Genomic DNA, 22,312 nt, shown 5'->3' with positions numbered 1-22,312 from the left:
TCAGGATGGCAAAAACATACCCGCTTAGACGAACTTTAGCTAGATGTAGAACAAGCACTTTGCAATAATCTAGAGATTTCAGACCTACCATTTATCAGCTCAAATATCCAACGACATGAATGCTTCAAAAGCGTCAACATCAGCTCTTCTCTGAAAGCATGGTGGGATTTTCTAAACTTGACGGAGTCTTCATTAATCCCATGCAAACGTACACCTATCTGGAACAACCCTGACATATTACAAAACAATAATATGATAAACTTTTCAGATTGCAGTGGTAAAGGAATCAAATATTTAGAACATATACTAGAAGGAACAGAATTTATTTCATTTGACAGACTAGTTACACAATATGGGATCAACAAGAAAAGATTTTAGAATATCAACAAATTAAATCCATAGTAAAAAGAAATTTAAACCGGGTCAAATTGAACTACAAACACCACCAAGTGTGGTTCAATTTCTTACTGTTAAAACCCCCAAATTACTGTCCAAAATATACAGAATGCTTTCTAAAACAGATGAATCAATATCACTTCCTATTGCAAAATGGGAAGCGGATTTATCAGTTAACTTAGACCAAAACTTCTGGTCTCAGATTTGCTTAAAAACTTTTCATCTAATTAGAAATCCCAGTCTTCAATTAATTCAATACAAAATACTACATAGAGTGCACTATACAGGTCATCGGATGTTCAAGATGGGCTTTACGTCTACCAACAACTGCTCACACTGTCAAACCAATTCACCAGACAATTATATCCACGCTCTTTGGTTCTGTCCACCAGTTCAGAAGTTTTGGCGCGAGATATGTGAAGACTTATCAAAGTGTCTGAAATGTAACATTCCAACTTCCCCTTTAGTGTGTTTGTTGGGCAGCTTAGATAATGTCACTACGGAAAAGAATATAGTCCATATGGTTTTCACTGCCCTATGCATAGCCAAGAAAACAGTCCTCATGAACTGGAAAAATAAAAATAATCTAACCAATATAGAAATTATCTATTAGATTACATTAGTCTTGATACATGTCATGATCCTGGGTCCTTTTGACCCAGCGTTTTGTGTTTTTCTATTGTGATTTTGGTTCTGTTCTTCCTCTGTTTAGTGTTTATTCAGTTCTGCCCATGTGTTCCTGTGTTTAGTCCGCGTTTCTTAGTCTGTGTCCTTGCTTGTGTAGTTCCTGTTTTATTGTGAAGGTCTGTGTCTGATGTCAGTGTGTTCTGTTTACGTTTTCCCCTGCCTCGTCAGTTGTGATGTCTTCCAGGTGTGTTCCCCTCCTGTTTCCCTTCCCCTGATTCCTGGCGTGTGTATTTATAGTGTGTGTTAGCTTGTCCTCGTTGCTGTTTCGTCTGTGTTGCTCCCCGTGATGTCCTGGTGTATTCTCCCTGCTTCTACGTTTCTCACCTCAAGGGTTCAGGTTAGTTTTTGTGTAGCTTTTCCCAGTTTAGTTTATTCTTAGGGTTTGGTTTCCCTCCCTCTCGTTCTTGTTGGTTTTCCCTTTTGTTAATAAAGCTCGCTCACAACTGAAGCAGTCTGCATTTTGGGTCCATTTATATTCACACACGGCCTGCCTCGGCACCCCGTGACAGTACGAAACAGCCACGACATGGATCCAGCAGACTTACCCGGGGAGAGCGATCTGATGCGAGTCCAACGCCTGGTCGAGTGGATAACCCACACCTCGAATATGAGAGCTAGGATCGTGGGGATTAATGGCATTGAGGCGATCCTCAAAGGAAATCCCTACCTCCGCCAGGTCAGAGGATGTTCGGACTTATTGGCCAACTTGTATGAAGCCCGGGAGGTGGCGCGAGCTCGGGAAATATCGGACTTTGTCCAGCAGCAACAGCCAGCCACCCCGGAGCAGCCGCGTCAGCCTCACCTGCCGGATGCGAGTGTCCCCGGCCTGTCGGAGCCGGCTGCGGGGAAGAAACGGCGATCGCGCAGCCGGCGCGCCACCCCACAGCCGGACGTTCGGACTTCTAAATCGCCGGCTGTGGTGAGTGAGGACTTGTTTTCCATTTTGGATTGTGGAACTGTTTGTTCCGGGGCAGTGTGTTGTGCGGCAGATAACAATGTAAACAGCTTATTGCCTGCTCAGCCATTCTCAGCTCAGTTAGCTGCCCAGCTGCCACTCTCAGCTCACTTAGCTGCTACGCAGCTACTCTCCACTCAGTCTCCGGTGCCACACTCTGCTCAGTCTCCGGTGCCTCCAGTGTCACCTGTAGTTCAGTCTCCAGTGCCCCCAGTGTCACCTGTAGTTCAGTCTCCAGTGTCGCCTGTAGTTCAGTCTCCAGTGTCGCCTGTAGTTCAGTCTCCAGTGTCGCCTGTAGTTCAGTCTCCAGTGTCGCCTGTAGTTCAGCCTCCAGTGTCGCCTGTAGTTCAGCCTCCAGTGTCGCCTGTAGTTCAGCCTCCAGTGTCGCCTGTAGTTCAGCCTCCAGTGTCGCCTGTAGTTCAGCCTCCAGTGCTCCCAGTGTCGCCTGTAGTTCAGCCTCCAGTGCTCCCAGTGTCGCCTGTAGTTCAGCCTCCAGTGCTCCCAGTGTCGCCTGTAGTTCAGCCTCCAGTGCTCCAGTGTCGCCTGTAGTTCAGCCTCCAGTGCTCCCAGTGTCGCCTGTAGTTCAGCCTCCAGTGCTCCCAGTGTCGCCTGTAGTTCAGCCTCCAGTGCTCCCAGTGTCGCCTGTAGTCCAGCCTCCAGTGCTCCCAGTGTCGCCTGTAGTCCAGCCTCCAGTGCTCCCAGTGTCGCCTGTAGTCCAGCCTCCAGTGCTCCCAGTGTCGCCTGTAGTCCAGCCTCCAGTGCTCCCAGTGCCGCCTGTAGTCCAGGCCCCAGTGCCGCCTGTAGTCCAGGCCCCAGTGCCGCCTGTAGTCCAGGCCCCAGTGCCGCCTGTAGTCCAGGCCCCAGTGCCGCCTGTAGTCCAGGCCCCAGTGCCGCCTGTAGTCCAGGCCCCAGTGCCGCCTGTAGTCCAGGCCCCAGTGCCGCCTGTAGTCCAGGCCCCAGTGCCTCCAGTGTCACCAGTGTCTCCAGTGCCTCCAGTGTCACCATTACTTGCAGTTCAGGTTCCAGTAGTACCAGATTCACCCGTTCACTCCATGCAGGGAGAAGGCTTCATGTCTACGCAGTGTACTTTTCAGGGTTTAGCCGCCGTTGGCACAGTTAGCCACTCCAGGGCTTCCCCAGAGGCTAGGTGTCAGTCCCCAGCTAATTCTGGACCCCTGCAGTTTAAGCAGCCCCCTGAGTACCACTTCATGTCAGCGTTGCCTGGGCAGAGCCAGTGCTCAGTGCATTACCAGTCACCTCTGTGTCAGCTAGTGGCCTCCATGACCGCTGGCTTAGTCCTGGCTTCCGCTGGAGGGTCCGAGGGACCCATCCGGCCTTCGTCTCAAGTTTCCGCTGGAGGGTCCGAGGGACCCGTCCGGCCTTCGTCTCAAGTCTCCGCTGGAGGGTCCGAGGGACCCGTCCGGCCTTCGTCTCAAGTCTCCGCTGGAGGGTCCGAGGGACCCGTCCGGCCTTCGTCTCAAGTCTCCGCTGGAGGGTCCGAGGGACCCGTCCGGCCTTCGTCTCAAGTCTCCGCTGGAGGGTCCGAGGGACCCGTCCAGCCTGCAGCGTCTCCGGCTTCCACGCCGCCGCCAGCTGCAGCGCCACCGCCTCCGGCTTCCACGCCGCCGTCTGCAGGACCTCTGTCTCCGGCTCCCACGCCGCCGCCAGCTGCAGCGCCTCCGTCTCCGGCTTCCACGCCGTCGCCTGCGGCCTCTTCGTCTCCGGCTTCCACGCCGTCGCCTGCGGCCTCATCGTCTCCGGCTTCCACGCCGTCGCCTGCGCCTCATCGCTCCGGCTTCCACGCCGTCGCCTGCGGCCTCATCGTCTCCGGCTTCCACGCCGTCGCCTGCGGCCTCATCGTCTCCGGCGTCCACGCCATCGCCTGCGGCCTCATTGTCTCCGGCGTCCACGCCGTCGCCTGCGGCCTCATCGTCTCCGGCGTCCACGCCGTCGCCTGTGGCCTCATCAGCCACGCCAACAGCAGCCTCCGAGTCTTCAGCGTCGCCTGGTCCAGCCTCCGGGTCTTCAGCCTCGCCTGGTCCAGCCTCCGTGTCTTCAGCCTCGCCTGGTCCAGCCTCCGTGTCTTCAGCCTCGCCTGGTCCTACCCCGTCGGGGTCTGCAGCCGACTGGCCACTTTCCAGGCCACTGGCCAGGCGACATCGCCGTCGTGGGCGGCCCCCGGACCACCTTCGCCTGAGTCGCCGCCGTTGCCGTCCTCACGGCCGGCCCCCTGAACTGTCCGGGCTCCTGGGTTGTCGGCCCCCGGGCCGGCCCCCTGACCTGGGTCCACATTGCCACCGCGGCCTTCCTCACGGCCGACCCCCTGACCTGTGCCCGCGTCGCCGCCGTTGCCTTCCGCACGGCCGCCCCCTGAACTGTGCCCGCGTCCGCCGCCGTTGCCTTCCGCACGGCCGCCCCCTGAACTGTGCCCGCGTCGCCGCCGCTGCCTTCCGCACGGCCGCCCCTGAACTGTGCCCGCCGCCGCCGCTGCCTTCCGCACGGCCGCCCCTGAACTGTGCCCGCGTCGCCGCCGTTGCCTTCCGCACGGCCGCCCCTGAACTGTGCCCGCCGCTGCCGCTGCCTTCCGCACGGCCGGCCCCTGAACTGTCTGGGCTCCGGTGCTGTCGGCCCCTGGCCGTCCCCTGAACTGTGTCCACGCTGCCGTCCTCACGGCCGGCCCCTGAGGTGTTCTGGTTTGGACTGTTTTCTTGAGCTCTGGTGTGTTTCTTTTCTTTTGGGTTTGGGACTCGTGTTTTGTTTTTTTGCTGTCTAGTGCTCCTGTTTTGTTTTGCTCCGAGCCCTCCGTCCTGGACCCCGCCGCCCGCCCTGGTCGGGTTTTCTGTTTTTCTGGCGGTTTTGTTTTTTTCTTGTTGGGCTGTCTGGGGCCAGCCTTCGAGGGGGTACTGTCATGATCCTGGGTCCTTTTGACCCAGCGCTTTTGTGTTTTTCTATTGTGATTTTGGTTCTGTTCTTCCTCTGTTTAGTGTTTATTCAGTTCTGCCCATGTGTTCCTGTGTTTAGTCCGCGTTTCTTAGTCTGTGTCCTTGCTTGTGTAGTTCCTGTTTTATTGTGAAGGTCTGTGTCTGATGTCAGTGTGTTCTGTTTACGCTTTCCCTGCCTCGTCAGTTGTGATGTCTTCCAGGTGTGTTCCCTCCTGTTTCCCTTCCCTGATTCCTGGCGTGTGTATTTATAGTGTGTGTTAGCTTGTCCTCGTTGCTGTTTCGTCTGTGTTGCTCCCCGTGATGTCCTGGTGTATTCTCCTGCTTCTACGCTTTCTCACCTCAAGGGTTCAGGTTAGTTTTGTGTAGCTTTTCCCAGTTTAGTTTATTCTTAGGGTTTGGTTTCCTCCTCTCGCTTCTTGTTGGTTTTCCTTTTGTTAATAAAGCTCGCTCACAACTGAAGCAGTCTGCATTTTGGGTCCATTTATATTCACACACGGCCTGCCTCGGCACCCCGTGACAATACAGCCTCTGCCACCACATCAGATCAATTGCTCTGGGCTCCTTTGATCAGCTCCATCACCTAGTGGGGGTGGGGGGTCATAGTTTGGTCCCACCTTCGCTGTTGTGATTGGTGTGGGGGTAGGGTCAGGCTTAGGGCATTGGGGGGTTCCCCAGGAGCATCTTCCTTGGGGGGCTCAACCCGGGGTAGCGGTCATGGCCAATTAAGGGCTCTGATGGCTCTTAGGTGACGGTTTCCTCGTGGCTGCATGCAGCAGGGCTAGGGGAGGGTCTGTGCTGACGGACGTGGGTTACTGACCTGGTACCCTGGCTGCCCCTGGTTGGGTCCGGGACGGGCGTGAGGTTCTGGGGGCGCTCCGTCTCTGGCCTGGGGTCACTTGCCACTCCCTTCCTTCCCTCCACCACAATCACCCACACATGCAGGGACTTGGGGTAAAGGTGTGTCACCAGGGTGCAGGGGAGGCATCCCCCCCCCTCTGTCCCCATCTGGCTGCCTGTGCCTCAGTTTTATCCCACAACTTAGACATGATGCATTGAGTATTTCTTCTTCGCTCACTATGTGTTAATAGACCTCTCTGCATTGAATCATATCTGTTATTAATCTCTGTCTCTCTTCCACAGCATGTCTTTATCCTGTCTTCCTTCTCTCACTCCAACCGGTCGCAACAGATGGCCCCGCCCCTCCCTGAACCTGGTTGTGGCAGCGGTTTCTTCCTGTTAAAGGAATTTTTCCTTCCCACTGTCGCCAAAGTGCTTGCTCATAGGGGGTCATATGATTGTTGGGTTTTTCTCTGTCTGTATTATTGTAGGTAGGGTCTACCTTACAATATAAAGCCCCTAGAAGTGACCGTTGTGATTTGGCGCTGTATAAATAAAATTGAATTGAATAAAATTTGTTTGCTTTCTAGAGCAGTGTATTATCCTCACAGAGCACAGCTGGCACGCTTGTTTCTGTTAGCTTAGCCACTAGGTTAAAGGTAAATTTCCCACAGCTAACAGCTGTTTCTATACAGGGAGTGCAGAATTATTAGGCAAATGAGTATTTTGTCCACATCATCCTCTTCATGCATGTTGTCTTACTCCAAGCTGTATAGGCTCGAAAGTCTACTACCAATTAAGCATATTAGGTGATGTGCATCTCTGTAATGAGAAGGGGTGTGGTCTAATGACATCAACACCCTATATCAGGTGTGCATAATTATTAGGCAACTTCCTTTCCTTTGGCAAAATGGGTCAAAAGAAGGACTTGACAGGCTCAGAAAAGTCAAAAATAGTGAGATATCTTGCAGAGGGATGCAGCAGTCTTAAAATTGCAAAGCTTCTGAAGCATGATCATCGAACAATCAAGCGCTTCATTCAAAATAGTCAACAGGGTCGCAAGAAGCGTGTGGAAAAACCAAGGCGCAAAATAACTGCCCATGAACTGAGAAAAGTCAAGCGTGCAGCTGCCAAGATGCCACTTGCCACCAGTTTGGCCATATTTCAGAGCTGCAACATCACTGGAGTGCCCAAAAGCACAAGGTGTGCAATACTCAGAGACATGGCCAAGGTAAGAAAGGCTGAAAGACGACCACCACTGAACAAGACACACAAGCTGAAACGTCAAGACTGGGCCAAGAAATATCTCAAGACTGATTTTTCTAAGGTTTTATGGACTGATGAAATGAGAGTGAGTCTTGATGGGCCAGATGGATGGGCCCGTGGCTGGATTGGTAAAGGGCAGAGAGCTCCAGTCCCACTCAGACGTCAGCAAGGTGGAGGTGGAGTACTGGTTTGGGCTGGTATCATCAAAGATGAGCTTGTGGGGCCTTTTCGGGTTGAGGATGGAGTCAAGCTCAACTCCCAGTCCTACTGCCAGTTTCTGGAAGACACCTTCTTCAAGCAGTGGTACAGGAAGAAGTCTGCATCCTTCAAGAAAAACATGATTTTCATGCAGGACAATGCTCCATCACACGCAGCGTCCAAGTACTCCACAGCGTGGCTGGCAAGAAAGGGTATAAAAGAAGAAAAACTAATGACATGGCCTCCTTGTTCACCTGATCTGAACCCCATTGAGAACCTGTGGTCCATCATCAAATGTGAGATTTACAAGGAGGAAAACAGTACACCTCTCTGAACAGTGTCTGGGAGGCTGTGGTTGCTGCTGCACACAATGTTGATGGTGAACAGATCAAAACACTGACAGAATCCATGGATGGCAGGCTTTTGAGTGTCCTTGCAAAGAAAGGTGGCTATATTGGTCGCTGATTTGTTTTTGTTTGTTTTGAATGTCAGAAATGTATATTTGTGAATGTGGAGATGTTATATTGGTTTCACTGGTAAAAATAAATAATTGAAATGGGTATATATTTGTTTTTGTTAAGTTGCCTAATAATTATGCACAGTAATAGTCACCTGCACACACAGATATCCCCTAAAATAGCTCAAACTAAAACAAACTAAAAACTACTTCCAAAAACATTCAGCTTTGATATTAATGAGTTTTTTGGGTTCATTGAGAACATGGTTGTTGTTCAATAATAAAATTATTCCTCAAAAATACAACTTGCCTAATAATTCTGCACTCCCTGTAATAATTTAGGATCCAGATGTCTGATGTCTAAATTTCCATCTATGATTTAGGAAAATAGTTTTAAAAAAAAGCCAATTCTGTCCAAATTTGTCTTAAAACCAGATAAAATGACAGCTAAACCTGTGCCTGTGTGTCCTTTGAAACACTGCTCTCCTACAGAGATGCATTTTAGAAAGTAGGAAACGTAAAAATAATTTAAATCAAACACCAAACTGACATTAGTTCATATTACTAACAGCTCACCTCTCTGCAGTAGAGCAGTGCTGTCCTCTGAAATTAATTGGGCGATCTTCAGACCAGTCACTCTGTAAGGACACACAGCTGGGTTCAGGTTCATGTTTGCGTTTAGTTCCTCGTTGCTTCCTGTGAATAATGATGGAGCAGTGATGTGAGTGCTGAGCTGTGACATGGAGAAGAGTCATGGACAGTTAGAGATGGTCATCTCACCTCTGAGCTTTGGTCTGGCTCTCATGTTCCCCACACAGAGTGCTTTTAGAGGGAGGGACTCCCTCCTCTCTGTCCTCACACTGATCCATGCTGCTCAATTCACATCAGCTCACACACACTTTCTACCTTCACCTGCAGAGGAAACACAAATCATTCATGTGCACATCAACTGAAATCCTCCTTTCCATCATGTGTGCTGTCCAAATATCAGCTGCTTCTTTCCTGCTTCATCTCAGTGTCAGCTAAATGCAGTCAGACAGCAGTGTGAGGCAGAAGAAGCTGCCATCAGCTGCTCTACTATCAGTCCACTAGATGGAGCCGTGAAGCACACGCGATCATTGACTGTAGAAAACATGGACGACGCGACTCTGCCTCCTACCATTGTGCGAAAATGAAAATCAGAGAGAAACTCTGTGTAAGGCCCAGGTGGACGATATATGATAACAAGTAAGACTGGTTTCTGAGTTTTACAGCTGGGGTGGACGAGGCTAAGCATCAGGCTTTCAAATGAATTAAAAGTCTGTCTTGGTCTTTTGTTGATTAATAGGCTGGTGTGAAAAATTGCTGCCACACCGCCCCCTCGGCCTGTGCTTCGAGGTTTCTGGTAGTTAGAATGACTCGGGGGTGTTGATTCATTTAAACTAACATACTCATCCTGCTGCAACCAGGTTTCTGTGAGGCAGAGCAAATCAATTTGTTGATCAGTTATTAAGTCATGTACTAACAGAGACTTGGAGGAGAGAGACGTAATATTTAATAATCCACATTTCACTGTTTTACTCTTTGGTTCAGATGTGGATTCTGTATTGTTCTTTCTTTGTGATTTTTTATGTTTAAGTTGTTTGTTGCTGGTTTTTGGTTTGTTTTTTGTCTGTTTGGGAGCTGACACAGTCTCAATGGAGATGGGTTTTGGGGGGTAGCAGGAGGAGAGAAAGCTGCAGAGAGGCGTGTAAGACTGCAACTCTGCTTCTTGGTCCCAACTCTGGATAGTCATATTTTGGGGGTTAATAAATTGGTCCATATTTCTAGAAATGAGAGCTGCTCCATCCAAAGTGGGATGGATGCCGCCTCCTAACAAGACCAGGTTTCCTCCAGAAGGTTTGCCAATTATCTATGAAGCCCACATCGTTTCTGGGACACCACTCAGAAGAAGGGTATAGTATAGCTTTATTTTGGACAGAGCCATTTCTCTGTAATAAAGTCTCTTTTCAAAGATGAGTGATTTCTCGATCAGATAGATTTTTTATTTTTTATTTTTTGTTATTTCAGCAACATTAAATTTAAAAACTGTACGTTTGAGTTAAAATATATATGTATAATTTTAATAAACGGCAAATTAAAAAGCCATGAACATTTTTGTATCGAAAAATATCGAACCGTGACACCAAAATATAGAAGCGAACCGAACCGTGAATTTTGTGTATTGTTGCACCCCTAGAGATAGTGGCTGCTCTGCTAGCTCATTTTAAATGTCAGAGTAAAGAAATGAGTAGAGTTGGATGTCTCGAGAGATCGGTCTTGGTCTCGAGATCGATCTCGAGACCACTTTTACGTGGTCTTGGTCTCGCCTTTGGTCTCGACGGACTTTTGTCTTGGTCTCGGTCTTGGTCTCGATGGACTTTTGTCTTGGTCTTGGTCTTGGTCTCGCTGTTTCGGTCTTGCGCTCTGAAATCGACATAGTGTTCGGGAGATTTGGAGTCAACCATCAACGGAGCGGGGGTGGCTTACTGGGCTTAAGCCCGGTCATTTTTTCAGAAGCATGGGGTTTTTGGAGTGTAATTTGTTAGTTAGATGCCTGACTGACAACTGTATAAAACAAAAACAACACACGAAGCACAGAGCGCACCGTCAGAAATCCCCCTAATTTTGGTATGATCTGAGCTCAGGCACTGGGCGACTGAGCACAGCACGCATGTGAGCGAGGGGGGAGAAGCTGCTGCCTGCGAGTTGCTGCAGACAGGAGAGCTTAAGTTTGACCAGGTACCAAAGCAAATCATTCGTACTGAACTAATAATGTAAATATGACGGTGTATCACAAAAGATTGATATCAAACTAATCAGTTGGTTATGTTACTTACTCTTCGAGTGAAACAACAAATGGATAAATAAAAGCCGAACAACAATGCTGATTTTTAGAGAGTCTTAGCTTACATTTCATATTTTCAGTTGTTACCCTCCACGGCTAAACAAACTCTCTAAATCAGTTTCAATTGTGTACTGATGAACACAACAATGGACTTCTGAGCTGAAGAAGCTTCTGATAGGTTAGTAGAGTCCATGTGAGTAAATTGGTGGCACAGCTGTGGATGCATATAAGGCAAAACACAGAGCCTGTTTCTTTGACATGGGAAAATCAAGAGATGTCAACCAAAACACCAGGAAAAGAATTATGGAGCTCCATAAGTGTGGCTCAGTTTTGAATACAATTTGGTGCCATTTACAATTAAGAAATACAGATAGTTTCTCTCTTTACTCTTAAAGTTAACAAATATGTTTTTTATATTTATCAATCTAAAAAAATAAACATTTAGTCTGATTTGATGTTACAATTAAAAAAGTGTTTGTGTTTTTATCTGAAGAGTTTGTAAATATCTGGTTTCAACTGTATATTTGATGATGTTGGTGTTTGGCTTGATTGTCAGCACAAAGAGGGAGAGAGAGGAACAGAGAGGGAGAGAGAGGAACAGAGAGGGAGAGAGAGGAGCAGAGAGGGAGAGAGAGGAACAGAGATGGAACAAGAGCAGGTGAGACACACATGTTAGTCAAATGGTTGTTTGCCAAAACTCATCAGAACATGTATCTAGTACCTGTTTCTTTTTAGATACCATTTGTTACTTTTCAAATTCTATATTTATTAAGTTATGCAGGCTTGTTTGCACAACAAGGCTAAATAATTATATAAACTTTTCTGAATCTAAATAGTGGACTTTGGTAGAATTAAAAAATAAGTGTAGTGCAGGTCTATGATGATTTTTAGTGCTACTATCATCTAGTTCTGATTCTGGTTCTGTCTTGGTTACTGTTGTAGTCCTGTTTTAATTCTGGATCAGTTCTGGGTCTGGTTGAATTGGGGTTTAGTCCCTGTGTCTCGATACAGGCCCGACTTTGTTCTGCCTTGCTGCTTAATTAAAAAACTAGTTTAAGGTGTCCTGCATATGTATATAGAAGTAATATATATATATATGAAGTCATTCTTTTTGAACAAAACTCAAAACAGAGCCTAATAATCTTTCAGTCATTTCTACCCTCACTTAATTTCCTTTATCGCTGCTCAGCTCTCACACAGTGGCTCAGTTATGCTCCAATCCCTCCATATTGTGGCCAATCACATGCGAGGATATAGGATAATATCATTATGTGAAAACAGAGAGAGTGGTGGACGCGACAGTCAAGTGGAGCGTCGCCTGTCCTCTCAGTAAGTGAGTGAGACAGTAGACAGCGGTGAGGAGGGCTGTGCGAAAGCAAAACACATAAATATGCCTGACACCCGTAAACGAAGCAGCATCTAGCTGCAGTTTAAAGACTTTTTTTGTCTCGGTCTTGGTTTTGGTCTTGGTCTCGTCTCAACTTGGTCTTGGTCTTGGTCTCGATACCCTCTGGTCTTGGTCTTGTCTTGGTCTCGATACCCTCTGGTCTTGGTCTTGTCTTGGTCTCGGATTAGGCGGTCTTGACTACAAGTCTAGAAATGAGGTGATGCTGCTGGGAGTGACGTCACAGACTAGCAGCATTTAGTTACTCAGCATACATTTAATCCTTATTATCTGCTGCTGTCACCTCTGTTTACCTCTGACAAGAACATTTAGTCAACAGTTTTATTAACTTTGGTAAATTATGAACAGGCATCAACGTGGTCACCTACACTGTCCTTTAGTGCTGCAGCAGCAGGAACACCAGTTAATCTGAAATCTCTTTTTCTCTCTGAAGCAAAGTGACAGCAGGCTGAGTCAAAGACAGAAACACCAAATATTCACTGGCTTCCTGATCCAGGATCCAAAGAGGACGTTGCACTTACTCAGCTTCTTCCCATGAACGTCTTCACTCTGCAGCTCTGCTGTCTGGACCAGGTCTGTGTAGAAACAGAGAAAATCCTCTGCTTCTTCTCTGTCACCTGTCCTCTGTGTCTGCAGGCTGCGTCGCATTAAACACTTCACACCAGCAAAGAGTCTGAAGCTCACAGGTCAAAGGTCAGCTGCTGCACCTTATGTAATATTATTTGATCAATAATTAACCTGCAGAAGGTTTCTGCTCCAACACACTGAACAACCCTGAGAACGAATCAGATAATGTGGGTGTGTCTGCAGGCTTCAATAGATGAGCATTAAACACTTCACACCAACAAAGAGTCTCAAGTTCGCAGGTTAAAGGTCAGCTGCCACACTGTATATAACAATTCACTTTTGAACAGTAGATAGCCTGTAGGCGTCTCTGCAGTGATAAACAGTTTACACATTAAACACTGAACCATAAAAGAGGCTGAAGCTGCAGCTCACAGGTCAAAGCTCAGCTGCTGACTGAGCTGCACTATATGTGTCAAATGTTGTAAATAAACTGGGACTGATTTGTTTGTATTGGTGTGGTTTTGGTTTTATGTTTCCATCTAGATGAATAGACAGATTCATTCTTACCTTTTCAAACTGTGCGCCTATGCTTTTCTGCCTCTTCAAAGATCACCCCAATAATTGTCCTGTGGTCTGAAATCTCACCTGATCTTGTGATATTGAGAGTCATCTGCCTTTAAGGCAGCTAACTACTCTTACTAGATTGTATCACATCATCTCAACAAGAACTGAGACGTGTTAAGTAGTTAAATTTCATTCAGATCGTGTATGATCTAATTATGTTCACGTTAGAAACACCTTTTGTTCAAACATGTGAGACTCTTGTGAATGTTGATGTTCACATTTCTGAGTGGAACTAAATGATTCCTTCATCATTTCTGTACTCTGTGTATTCAGGTCAATCACTAACCTGCAGCAGGCTGTGTCCTTATGTGTTTGTAAGAGTTTCACTTTCAGGAGGAGAAGATTTAAACGAGTCACACAAATGTGAACTACAAAGTCTGTGACACACAATTTACTGCAAACTGCAGTAAATCTGAGCAATGAAATCTGACCTGAAGAAATCCAGTGTTCTGCCTGTTGTGGTTGTGACAGCTGCTAGTAGGAGAGTTTGTTTGTAGGAGGTGGAGATGTTCTCAGAACGAGTGTGTAAACATCCTTTTGTGTAGACGCTAAAAGCTGTGAGCCAAAACTCTGAAACTCTTCACTCAGTCCTCACGCTGAGAGTTTAGAGGCTGAACTTCTTGTTCCTCCATAACACTGTTTCCATGAAGCAGAGCAGAAATGAGCTTCTGTTTCTCAGCAGTGCGCACACAGAGAGCTACTCCTCTCTGCTCAGTCTGAACAAATCAAAGTGAAATGTCTGTGAAAACAGCTGCTGATGAAACTGTGTCAGATTAATGCCTCAATGTTTCACTGTCAGATTAAAAAATACATAAAAATGATTTGAAGAAGTAGGAGGCAGATTTTCACAATAAAAGCACTTTGTTTTTAATTCAGTTAATGTCAAACTGTCATCAACCACTCTGTGTTGTCTCCGTCTCTGAGCAGATTCAGGCATTACTCAAATAATAAAGGCTTTTTATTACTATTATACTTTTCATTAGTCTCCAGGTTGATGATTATAAACAGAATTATTAAAATTTTTATCTTTTCAGGCTGAAAATCAACATGAATTTGGTTCTAATCAAAGAAGTTCCTTTAATGTGTGTCATTAAAATCCTCACACAGGCTTAAAAAGGCGATATTAACATTAAAATAAATGAATGAAGCTTCAGCTGAGAGCTTCATGCAGTCATCATAAGCAGTTCATAGCAGTCACAGCTCTTTATTACGCAGCTTTGCAGGAATTAAAGTGAGTGAAGTGTCAGAGTTTGTGTGAGAAGCTGCTTTATGGACAGCTGTAGACACTTCTTTATTATTTCTTCATGATTCAAACACACAGGTTTGTCTGTAGAAGGTTTAAAGTGTGTCGTTGTGCAGTTAAAGCTGTTTGTGTGATGCCCTGACCTCCTGTGAATGAAACAGCCAATCAGATCCATCAGAGAGAGAACAGGAAGTGTTGTGTGTTTGTGACAGAACAAGGAAACAGTGATGATGATGAACATAAAAATCCTCTGATGACGTGTTTGTGTTTCCTGTTACAGTAACACTTGTTCATCTGTTGCTCTCCTACACTTTCCTATAAATAAAGGAGAAAAAGTTCATTTAGTTTCATTTCCTAAAGCTCAGAGTTACACTTCACATTCCTGCAGTCACATCGAAAAGCTTCACTTTGGTGCAACATGAAACACAGAGAGACTGCAGAACATCTGAAACATCTGCACTTTGACTCAAACTGTTACAGCCAGAATATTTTCTACATATTTCAGACATGAAGCAAATCTTTATTTTGATTTCTCACATGTTCATGGATGGACGTGTTTAAACTGCTTCAATGTCCCACGTCTTCTATTTAAATATTGTTAAGGTTCAAAAATATTGAGAGAGGGATCTAAAAGTAACACAGATCCAGCCTGGTGTACTTAGACGGCATTTTAATAAACACATGTGTGAGCCCGACCGCTGTGCAGATTTCAGCGTCGAACTACACTTACAATCATTAGCCAAGGTTTTATAGGAGTAGGACAACAAAGCATACGTCACTCCAAAACCACAAATGTTCTGTCAACAACTTTTAACATAGTTTTAAAAGGAACATTGTCTTCGGGTCGGTGCTTCCCCTCAGCTCGTCGTCGCTCGCCTCCTGGGACATCTAGTGTACTTCCTGTAAGCATCTAACAATATGCCGACAGAACTTGCACTTACAGCAAAAATACATCTTGACTTTTCACCTACTCAAGTCAATCTACCATGGTGTGTACGTGTGTGCGTGAGTGTGTGTGTGCCTGCTGTGTAGGCTATGTCTGTGTCGTGACCTCTCCTGCACCCCCACTTCACCTCACACCTCTGTCATAGCCAGACAAAAAGGCCTGAGCTCATACAGCTAAACTATGAGTGACATTTTGGGCTAAATGTCACACTCAACTCAAGCAACCAGGCTCAAGCCATCCTGTGTGTAATGATCTTAACTTCTCTTTAACTTTGCAGTTAAACTCTGGTTTCAGTTTCACTTCTGCAAAAGCCTGCAACTTCAAACACATGTAACTTCCTGTCCCTGCAGTCTACACAGAAACCTTTAAGATTATCGAAGCATTAGAAAAGCATTTAAAATTATAGATTCAACTCAACAGTTTGAAGTGGTTATAACTGGACTTGTAATAAAGACTGATATAATACCAATATATTTGAACATCTGAATGCATCTGGGCAAGCAACATCACTGTTAACATGAAACGGTAATGATGATTATAAAAATAGCAGCAAATAATAGCAGGAAAATATTTCTATCCTTCACAATATGAACTGTGAACGACACGTAACCATCTGTAAATGGTTTGAGGCACACTGAGGCCACCTACAGGACAGGTGGGGAACAGCAGGGATCTGAAATCATCTGAGATGTTAGTGAGTGAGAAGTTAGAACAAACGGACTTAAGATGCGCTAAGTGATCAAAGTTGATCTAAAACAGAAGATAAATCCAAAGCAGCATCAGATGAATGTTACCATTTCCAGTTACGGTGCCCTTCATCTAATATGAAAATTTGTTTTTTTGCCGTGTTGTTGTTCTTCCTATTGTGTTTAGGTCAGAGATGCTCTTCAAACAGCTGACAGACCACATTACAAGAACATGGTGTGAGTCCGATTTGATGTTCCAGTCAACGCTGAGAGAGCTTAACCAGGAAGTCAGAGGTCAGCTGATGCTGCGAGCAGGAAATGAACCAAGGGAGAGGTTCACTCTACTTAATCTCAAAGAAAATATGCTGGTATTTGTTGATGTTGATGGTACAATAATAATATATAATATAATAAAATATCATGTGATGTTGAGATGTGTTGCTGGTGTTTGTATTTTCTGTAAATGTCTTTTTTAATGTAAATGCTTTGTTCCAGACGGACAGGGAATCAGTTACTATATGATGACGTCATCTTGACGTTGACGAGGAGGACGAGAAAAACTAGTTTTGTCCTGCAGATGGCGATCATGCATCGTGTTCAGAGAGCCGACACTTTGATGATGCTGCTCTACTCAACTTACTTTTAGCCTGGGTTGGACTCTGTATGAGCAGCTTCCACTCTGGTTTCACTGTTAAATACACTTGTTTGATTTCAATTATAAAAGTTTAGAATTAAATATTTTATTACAAAATTATTTGTTGGTACATTTTTTGAGGGTCAAATATCTTGTTTGATTTGAGGAATGAACTGTTAAGGTGGAAAAAATGAATCAGTTGAAATGCTTTAAATCAGTGCAGATGTATAATGTAATTTAACATGTTGATAATGGTTGTAGTGGGCTTGTAATGTAAATGTGTCTGATTAAATGTGACATTAATGCTGACGCTGCATAAACCTGATCAAACAGTTCTATTAGTGGGTCTGTGTGATCAGCATCAGTGGGTTAAGGTGAGGCCTTGACTAGTAGAACGTCATGTTGGTGTATGACAACACATGAGCCAACATCAGACTCCGAGCACTACGATGCTAAAGATCAGAAGATCCAGTGTGACATCATCGTTACCTGGCAACAGCAGCCCTCATCTGACTTTATTGGAGGATATTTACACCAGCAACACTGTTTAGTTTGATATGACGGATTAACAACATGCTGTGATATCCAGTTCATCTGTAATAGATACTGGATCTAATCAGTCAGCAGATATTTGATCAGCTTATTTATAACTATACTAGAAACAAACACAACTGTGTTGGTGATTGATGCAAACTTGCATATCAGCCTTTGAAGGTTTTGTAGTATTGAGAACAAAGAGGTTGTGTTAGGGCTGAAAAGCCCGACTTGTTCTCCTCTGCAGGTCATCAAATGCACAGGATGGCTAAAACACAGAATCATAATCAATTTAGGCCAATTCTTTCATTTGTGGGTCAACATCACCCTCTAGTGGACACAATTACTCAGTCAAAGGCCGCCATGTGTATGCAGGCTTTATAAACAAGAACTGATTTGTATGCTAACTTAGAACTCCATCAGGTAAAATCTTTGGGAACATTAACACACAACATAACCACAATAACTGAAACAACTCAGAAACGAGGAATATCCTGTGGAGCCCGGCTACTATTTACTTATTCCTACAGCTTAGCTCCTATCGCAAGGCAACAGTAAAACATTTCTACAATATTACATTAACAGTAACAGAAATAAAATACGTTCCCAATGTGACTTACTGGTTCTATGAGCGCACACTTGCCCGCCTTAGTCCGATTTAACTCAAGTCCATACTTTTGCAAGCCACTGTAGTACAATATGTGTTATTTTGTACTGTGCTGCCCAAACTAAGGATCTGCTGACGTGTTGGAAATGATTCAGATGTTTATTTTGGACGATACAGCAGAAGATCAGACATGAAAGTGGAGATAACACAGAAGACCTGCAGCAAAGGGTCAGAGGTCAGACTGGGCCACGTGATTCAACAATGAGCCAATGATCATCAAGTAGTGACTAAAGCAGAGCCCTGACGTTCTGACATTTATCACACAGTTAGAACAAATGTCTGCTGATGACTTCATCTCATGAAATGACTGATAGATGTCAATTCATTGATCAGCTGAGCTGCTGCTGCTGATCTTCATCGTGCACAGAAACATTCAGCTTGTTTCAATCAGTAAATAACTCCCACTACTCTCAGTTTGAACTGTTCCCACTCAAAATGCTGTCAGAACAATGATCATTGTAGAACTTCACAAACATCACGTGTTGTTTTCCACATGTAAGATCAGCAAACATACAGAAACTTCCTGTTGCCACACACGGCCTCTAAAATCTCTTCCACGCTTTCTGTCTGAAGTCCACTCTCTGTGTCGGATCCACAGGAAACAACAAGATCTTATTAACATGGTTTTCAATGTGTCTCCTTCCAAAAGTCCAACCAATGAACAAATGTGTATATTTGTGGAGGCCGAACAAAAGCATGACACATTTGTCTGTTTCTATAAACTGGTGTCAAACACAAATATGAAGAGTTTCATTGACAGACTCCAAAATGCCCCCGCAGTGAATCAGAGGGAAATCCTACAGTGTGCAGAGAATCTTAATGGCTCCAACATCAACACATCCACAATGTTGGATCCAGTTCTACCTCACAGAGTTACTAAGACACACCCTCTGCCTCTCCTCTAAATAAAAGTATCTCCCATCGTTCACTTTCATACCCTTTTCTCCTTTTTCTTGTTTTCCTTCCTCTTTTCCTTCTTTCTCCTCCTTTACCCTCAACAATCATTTTGGCAGTTGAACACATGTACATGTGAGAGTGTGCATTCATCCCATAATAGTTGACAAATGCTTGAATGTCAGATTATGAACTCAGAAACAGCCCATTATTCTGACTTGACTTCAAACCTTTTTACTTCACCGCGTGGGTGGATGCAGATCCCAGCTTCCACGTGTCACAGTCTTGTGGTTGCACTTCCAACTCTTTTCCTCTGATTCATTCTCTGCCGAAACTCGACTCCCGTTAACGTTGCTTACCTTCCCCTCACTTTCCTCTTTCCAGCTCCACTTTCACATTTCACATCTCACACGTACTTTCAGGCTGTAAATTTACTGCATTTACAAATCTTCACGCCGGTGCAGTTTCTGTCTCAGCATCAAGTCAGTTAAAAACTTTTAGTCGTCAGTCCATCACAGTCCAGTTACATGCATACATTCACACATATTCATACCAGATATTGCTGATAATGGAGTCTCACGTGCAAGCTATTCGAGTATCCATCACCAGCAAGATGATGTCATCATTTTAAAGGAAAACAGTTCCTTGTTTTTTGGACTGCATTGACTTGCTGCAATCCTTTTAGGCTCAGGACTTCTCATGTGATCAATGTCCCATAGAGTTTCTCCAAAGCCCATTATAATCATGGAGAAAAACACTTTGCAATTGTTTTCAGTAAAAATATTTTATAGCGCTTTAAAGTTTAGATTAGATGAAACTTTATTTATCCCTCGGGTGGGTTCAAACTGAAATTCAGTTTCCAGTAGCACAGCACCGACAGAAGTTGCAGAATGTGAGCAGAAATATACCATGTTTACACATTTATAAATACAGAGAATACAAAAGGGATAAATAGAATAAATAGGAATAAGAATACAAGGGAACGGCACATTTCAAGTATTTCCCCTCCAGAGAGGAGTTAAACAGTTTGATGGTGTGTGGGACAAAGGACTTTTTAAGTCTGCAGGTCCTTGACTTTGGGAGAAGCAACCTGTCACTGAACAGACTCCTCTGGTTGTTTATGGCCGTGTGCAGAGGATGCAGAGGCTGCCCAGCATGGTCCATAATGTCCATATTGCACCTTAATTTGTTTTTATATAAGTGCGTGGAATGAGTCTTCAGTTGAATGTTTTTTAATAGGCAAAAAATACTTAAATAAGTAAACAGCGAGTAGAATTTTTGTCTTCTTTTTCTATTTTTGCTGATCCGAAAATTGATCCGAACCTTGACTTTAAAACCGTGATCCGATCCGAACCGTGAAATTTTTGATCCGTTGCACCACTAATATCTTTTCCATGTGCGTTATTACCAGAAATCCCCAGAAGAAATCTCAGAGGAAGGTAAATTAACTTTACTAGACCTTCAAAATAAATTGGACGGTTTATATCGACACAAGGCTGAGCGTGCTTTTGTAAGATCCAGGAGGAGGTGACTGGAGGAGGGAGAACAAAATTCTGCTTTTTCAGGCTTGAAAATTACAGATCCAAAATCCACTAAATATTAATGGCATTGTCTCTGACAATCCTAGAGACACTGTGACAGCCCTCTGACTGTGGAGGAAGTTTGTAATTCCATTTCTGCACTTAAGGCCAACAAATCTCCTGGCACAGATGGTTTAACTGCAGAGTTTTATAAATCATTTTCTAATCTGCTGGCTCCGTTTTTACTGCAGGTTTTCATAGAAAGTATAGAGAATAACACCCTCCCTCCTACTCTTACTCAGGGTCTCATAACACTTATTCCAAAGCCAAACAAAGACTTACTTTTTATTGATAATTGGAGACCCATCTGTCTGCTCAATAATGACTATGAGATTATGGCTTTAGTACTTGCTAACAGAATTAAAGAGTTTTTGGATACAATTATCAATGAGACACAATCAGGCTTTATGAGAAACAGACACATTTCTAATAACATTAGACTGGTTTTAGATCTACTTGATTACTCTGATTTGGTATCTGACAATAGCTTCATTCTCTTCCTGGATTTTTAAAAGGCTTTTGATACAATTGAACATTAATTTATTTTCCACTCTTTGAAAAAATCTGGCATTTTTCTATAAAGCTATCAAAACCTGTTATAGAAGGAATCACCATAGCTGATAAGGAGCTCATCATCAGCCAGCTAGCTGATGACACCACACTCTTCTTGAAGAATGCAAATCAAATCCGTCCAGCCCTTAGAGTGATTAGTGATTTCTCTGAGGCATCTGGTTTATGTCTAAATCTAAAAAATATAAATTACTAGCAATAAAAGGCTGCACTGCAAATGCTATCTGTAACATTTCTGTTAAACAAGAAGTCACATACCCAGGACTGTTAATATCCAAAGACCAGGGCTGGACTGGGACAAAAAATCGGCCCGGGCATTTTGACTAGAGACCGGCCCACCAGGATAGAGATTGAAAATGTGACGTCATTCAGGGGTAAAACCGCAAAGGATTCTGGTAACTTGTGGCAAGAGGTACTAGCGCACGCAAGCTTTCAATTGAACTCAGTTACACAGCGATAAAAAGAAATCCCAAAAATGGCAAGAAGCTGTTGTATTATTAACTGCAATAGCCGGTCGCATGACAGCCACGGGAAGCCGACGGGTAAAGAGATCGTTTTTTTTTTTTTTATCGGATTACGTCGTTGAAGATAATTTTTTTAAGGCATGTTTCCTAAGTAAGAGCCGGATGGTCTGGATATACCAAATATAACGTCCCAGAACACTCCAGCTCACATGTTAGTCTGCTCCAAGCATTCCCACAAAGGTCAGTGTTTTGTAGTAGTTAATACGTCACTTTTCTTAACATAATTGGTGATATAGGTTACACGCAAGTCTGGCGCTGAACAGAAATTGTTGCGCTATGCTCCTTTGTTTATTGTGCATAAATAGTGAATTGTCCTGACAGAATATTGCGTTTCGCTTCTGTTATTACCACGGTACATTGACAAAAACATATACTTTTATTCACAGGATAAAACAGTTGTTTTGTATCACTAATTGCCCAGTGCGATTACAACATACAATATTATTGTCACTGCTACATTTCTGTAATGCGTACCAGAAATTATTTCCACTACTAATTAATTACCGTTGAGCTCAAAGGTTATATTAATAAACGGTTAACGATTGTGTATTTATGACGACGATTTGTGAGACTGGTAAACTTACCTTTGTTTGTACGATGGTCTTTCGTTCTACACGGTGCATTTCAAGGTCCTGTACCCATCCGTCGGTAAACTGTACCCGGGCTTGTTGCAGTGACCTGAAGTTACTAAAAACTTCATGAGTGTATGCACTCACTCCAAGAACGTATATGTTAAGGCGCTTTACCGCCCCCTGGCTCACAGCTCAGTGGACATTTAGATGAGAAAATATATATTTGACACATTTAAGGAAAATACCAATAAAATAAAATAAA

The sequence above is a fragment of the Oreochromis aureus genome, linkage group 3 (assembly GCF_013358895.1).
Source record: "Oreochromis aureus strain Israel breed Guangdong linkage group 3, ZZ_aureus, whole genome shotgun sequence".
NCBI classification, from domain to species: domain Eukaryota; kingdom Metazoa; phylum Chordata; class Actinopteri; order Cichliformes; family Cichlidae; genus Oreochromis; species Oreochromis aureus.
The sequence above is the reverse complement of the archived record's forward strand: the minus strand, read 5'-3'. Positions refer to the sequence as shown.